Raw genomic sequence first — 6,000 nt, 5'->3', positions numbered from 1 at the left:
ATATGTTTGATGATTATATAGAATGTAAGAGTCGCGTAACATAGCACATGATCACGTTATGGTCTGTGAATCATCATGTTTCATTAGAAACTCAGCATGACTTACTGTAATATAATCACGTTGATCAAGTGTCATTATATTATACTAACTCATGCATCAATTTCCAACACTACTTCAAAATCATTCATAATTTAAATTCGAATTTTTCAGAATTTAGTGTGACGAACTGGGAATTTCCGACCAATTCTAAACTTAATCTTCATATGAAATCGACACGATAAGCAAGTCTGTAATGTTGAAGTCTCAAAAACTTTGAACTGAGTTCATGTATACATTTGACCTTTGACTAATCCCGACGATTCACGAACAATTATTGTAAATAAAATATATATATATATATATATATATATATATATATATATATATATATATATATATATATATATATATATATATATATATATATATATATATATATATATATATATATATATATATATATATATATATATATATATATATATATATATATATATAAATGTATGTGTTTAAAGTAATAAAAGATAATTGAATTATTAGAAGTAAATACGTAAAATAATATATATAAGATAAGAAAATTATTTTTTTAAAAATAAATCTATGAATAGATATATATGATTTCTGTAATAATTATTATCATATGAATATTGGAAAATATATATATATAATGTGATTACTATAATTAGAATGTACATGTTTAAATTTCTCTTAGGTAATAACGAATACTTATATATACAATTGTGGGTAAATATATATAAAAAATATATAAATTTCTATACATGATTATTATATGTATACTGTAACAGATATAAAATGTATAAATATTAAATGTTCATTATATGATTATGTAATATTTATTATGTAGTATTACTTAACTAATGGCATGTAATATTAATATAGAAAATCTAATTACAAATAGAGTTATTGTATTAAAAATTTTATTACTTTTACGAATGAAAGATTTGATACATGTAACATGTTGTATTATTATTAGTATTAGTATTATTATATTTATCATTAATGAAATTATTAAAAATCATTTTTAGTATTATCTAATAACATTAATATTAATAAATTCTATTATTAATATTATTAAATGTTAATTAATTATAATTATTAATTCATACGATTTACAGAATCAAAATTTGGTTAGCTTTCGTTTTCTTGCTTTTATTCTTTTGTTTTTTTTCTGATTGAAATTGTCTACCTCCATTATGTTATAACAATTCGTCTCCTGTAATTAGAATCGAAAAACATATATTTTTTTTTTTACAAAACCCGTTCATTCTGTATCTTCACTTTTTTTTGGCAAAAATTAAAAATCGAATCAGTTTCCAAAATCCATTAATGTAGTTGTGTTAGGAATCGTTTAGGTAAACTTTCTCTAAAATCCCAACTTCCAATTCTTATTATCGAACTCGAATTTTGGAGTCAAATATTAATAGAAAAAAGTCAACGAATTCGTTCTTGAAGAAATTCGAGCTTGTTGTAGCGAATCAACTGCAATTAACAGTACCAATAGTTTCTAGGAGTGGATTAAAATCGATTTCATGTTATAAGCTTGGTCTCAAACATTCTCTAAATCAAATTCATTTTTTTTCTTCTTTGCAATTCAGCGACTGCAACAGGGCATAGGTATATATATATATTTTTTTTCCGTTTTTTATTGTATATAAATAACACCATTTTATGTTTTCTGAGTTGTTTATAAGTCTAACAAAACTATGAGATCGTTATCATAATTTTTGTGTCATTTTTGTTGTTGGAATTTTGGTGAAGAAGATGATAAAATTCGAGTAAAAGAATAACAGTTATATATTTTGGGTTTGCAATATAAATCAGAAAAACTTAATAGAGCAGATGGTTTGGGTATTTCTTGAGGGAGCGGGAGGTCACGGGTTCGAGCCCGGTCCAGGGTATTTTTTTTAGAGAAAGCTTCTAAAGGGGTATACATCTTATTCCATTATTATTATCACTAGTTATTATGATTATAATTGCTATTATTATTATAATTATTATGGTTATTATTGTTGTTATTATTATTATTATTATTATTGATATTACTATTATTAATATTAGTAGTATTGTTATTATCATTATGTTAGCTTTAATATTAATAAAATGATCTTAGAATATAAAAGTATTAAATTAGATATTAATAAAAGTATGATTGAATTATGAAAATAATATAAATATAAACTATGATATTAAAAACAAATATGATATAAGAATGAATATGTATATGTTACGATAGATTTTAGTTACTTTTACAAAATTTATGAAGTTATAAAGATAAGTATATAAAATATATAAGTCTTTTATTATTAGTATTATAATTATTATTACTACTAATATCATAAGTATATATATAAACATTAGAGACCATATTATCATTAGTATTTATAACTATCATTATTATTATTATTATTATTATTATTATTATTATTATTATTATTATTATTATTATTATTATTATTATTATTATTATTATTATTATTATGGTATTAATATCATTATTAGGGTTATGATTATTATTATTATTATTAAGTAATAAAATTTTTATTAGTAATAGTATTATTAATAAGTATTATGAATAGTAATTATTATTGTTATTACCGCTAATATAAGTAGTAGTTAACAACTATTATCATCGTTATCATAATCCTAGTTACAATTATAATTATTATTATTATCATTATTATTATTAATATTATTATCAAAATAGGTATTATTATTAAATAATATGATTATTAATATTATCTATATTAATCTCAAAAACTACCTTTTTAAGCAAATAAATATTTTGTACATAAAATATACTTATTACGTATACTACAATTATAATAAAATTTCACATAACTATATATATCAAACTTACTAATATTATTTATATAAATACTTACAAATAGCAAACTATCGATTTTTAAATATAACATTAAACAAGTATAGATATATTAATATAACTATATAAATAATAACCATTTTGAATATAAACACAAATTAAATATATAAGATATAAATTAAGGTATAATAAATTGTTCGATTACGATTACACGTTTTAATATATACATACCAATGATATAGGTTCGTGAATCCAAGGTCAACCCTGCTTTGTTCAGTTGTTCAATGTCGTCATATGTATTTTTACTACAAAATACAGTATGGTGAGTTTCATTTGCTCCATTTTTAATTGCTTTTGCATTATATATTTTTGGGCTGAGAATACATGCGCTGTTTTATAAATGTTTGACGAAATAGACACAAAAACTAATCCCATTTTTAAAACTCTTTAAATGTTTTGGATGAATCAATGAGCTTTTTGATTTACAAAATAGTTCCGTCAAAAACTAAATTCTATGTAGAGTTGTATCAACAAATATTTTTGGTTAGACCTCAGGATGTGGAATAGAACTATAGATTACTATATGCTGTTTAGCATGGATTATTATATGTTGTTTAGCATTAATTTTAAATTCTAAGCTGAGTTGTATCATTAAATATTTTTGTTACACCTCAATGTAGAATAATATTATAAAATGTTTTATAAATCTATTGGGCCTAACGAACCCCATCCAAAGTACCGGATGCTCTAGTACTTCGATGTTGTTTTATATCATGTCCGATAGATGTCCCGGAATGATAGGGGATATTCTTATATGCATCTTGTTAATGTCGGTTACCAGTTCAATCCATATGAATGATATTTTTATCTCTATGCATGGGACGTATATTTATGAGAACTGGAAATGAAAATCTTGTGGTCTATTAAAATGATGGAAATGAATATTTATGTTAAACTAATGAACTCACCAACCTTTTGGTTGACACTTTAAAGCATGTTTATTCTCAGGTAAGAAATCTTCCGCTGTGCATTTGCTCGTATTAGAGATATTACTTGAAGTCATTCATGACATATTTCAAAAGACGTTGCATTCGAGTCGTCGAGTTCATCAAGATTATTACTAAGTCAATTATAGTTGGATATATTATGAAATGGTATGCATGCCGTCAATTTTTAATGTAAAGCAAGTTTGTCTTTTAAAAACGAATGCAATGTTTGTAAAATGTATCATATAGAGGTTAAGTACCTCGCGATGTAATCAACTGTTGTGAATCGTTTATAATCGATATGGACTTCGTCCGGATGGATTAGGACTGGTCGCTTCAGTTGGCATCAGAGCTGGTATAACGCCGTCCATGTGTGGCGGGTTAGTCGTAAAGGAGGTTCTCACAGTGTTACCTTTGACGAAGCATTGGCTCTTACTCCTTGCGATCCCTTACGAGGGTTGGCAGTAGCCGAGAGGCAGGCCCTAAAATCAGTATCTGAGGTACACTCAGTGGTCACTAGGCGGTTAGCTGGGAAGGCACTGGGTGGGACGGTGGTTGTCCCCAACTGTGCTTCAGTTGGTATCAGAGCGGTGGTCTTAGCGAACCAGGTCATGCAATAGTATGTCTAACTGATAGTTGTTTAGATGCATTAGTGAGTCTGGACTTCGACCGTGTCTGCATGTCAAAAGTTTTGCTTATCATTTCTAGTCAGAAATCATCTGCTTATCATCCTTAGCAAATTACCTGCTTATCATTCTTAGTCTAGACACATCTTACTGCAATGACTGCATGAATAGTGTATAGACAAAATTCATATCTTAGCGTATCTGTTACAGTAGACTTTGCCTGACAACTTCCGTAGATTCCTCCGTAACTTATGGGATTTTAGTATTATATATGCATATGTAAATTATGTATTACAGGGTACTAATCTACATCCTATAATCTATTTCTTATCGAAAATCCTTCATCTGATTGTACAAGATGAATCCCTCAACCAGTTTGAATTCCTCAGATTCCGACAGCTATTCCAATATGGAGTTTCACCTATTAGTGTCACCAGAATGAATCAACCAATCAGTCATCCCCAATTCATCTGATGAATTCGTAGTCGACTTAAACAATGGAGACGCGAAGAAGGCGACCCTTTCCATCCACCAAATTTCCCTCTTGGCGAAGAACCTGAAGCACCTAACGCGAATCTATCCGAAACACCATTTTTAGCCTCATTTCCAGAGGAGTTCGACACGATTATATTCTATTCACAATTCTAAACCTTATTCATCCGCTCGTTCCGACCGACAATCATCCCGGAATAATAGAAGAAGTTAGCGAACTTCGCGCTCGAGTAATCAATTTGGAGAATATGGTGCAAAATCTACCAGCTTCAGCACCATCACCGGCACCAATAGTATCATCAATAACAGCACCACTACCATCAACAATCCATGCTTCAATATCACCATCTGTACTTCGAGTATGATCTTCGTTTTACGTACCGTTCTACCTCATTTATCTTCGTTCGACATGGCGAATATGTAATCTCTAAAGTTTTAGAGATTATTTATTCTAGTTCTAACCGAAAACTAAATGAGTTTAATATTATATTAACTCATTAAATCCATGATTACATCTGAAGAAAATATGTATGTATATATGTTTTCATAAAGATTGTAATTAAAAATTCTTTTGTACAAACTGTTAATGGTGAAAATATTTTAACGGGTAGGTAATACCCGAGGAATATTTAGATTTCACATTAATAAGTTACATTGTAGGTTCTTCGAATCTGATTCAACAGTCATTTACTATCCTACTTACATCCACAGATATACGTATCTGTTCACCGCAGAATAACCATTTTCATTCAATTACATATTTGGATTTTGACCTATCAGAATCCAACAAGTGGCATAATGAAGAAAACATTTGACAAAATAAAATTTGTTAGAAACAGACAAATTAACTATGAGGAATTTTGTTAAGAATTCACGCTAACAAAATCCTAGAAAACTTTTAATTCCGTATTACATTTATTTATCGCAATTTATTTATCGCAATTTATTTTTCGCAATTTAATTATCGCAATTTTAATTCTCGCAATTTTATTTATCGTCATTTAATTTCTGTTAT

The sequence above is a fragment of the Rutidosis leptorrhynchoides genome, chromosome 8, assembly GCF_046630445.1.
Source record: "Rutidosis leptorrhynchoides isolate AG116_Rl617_1_P2 chromosome 8, CSIRO_AGI_Rlap_v1, whole genome shotgun sequence".
Classification (NCBI taxonomy): Eukaryota; Viridiplantae; Streptophyta; class Magnoliopsida; order Asterales; family Asteraceae; genus Rutidosis; species Rutidosis leptorrhynchoides.
This window is presented reverse-complemented; position numbering follows the sequence as displayed.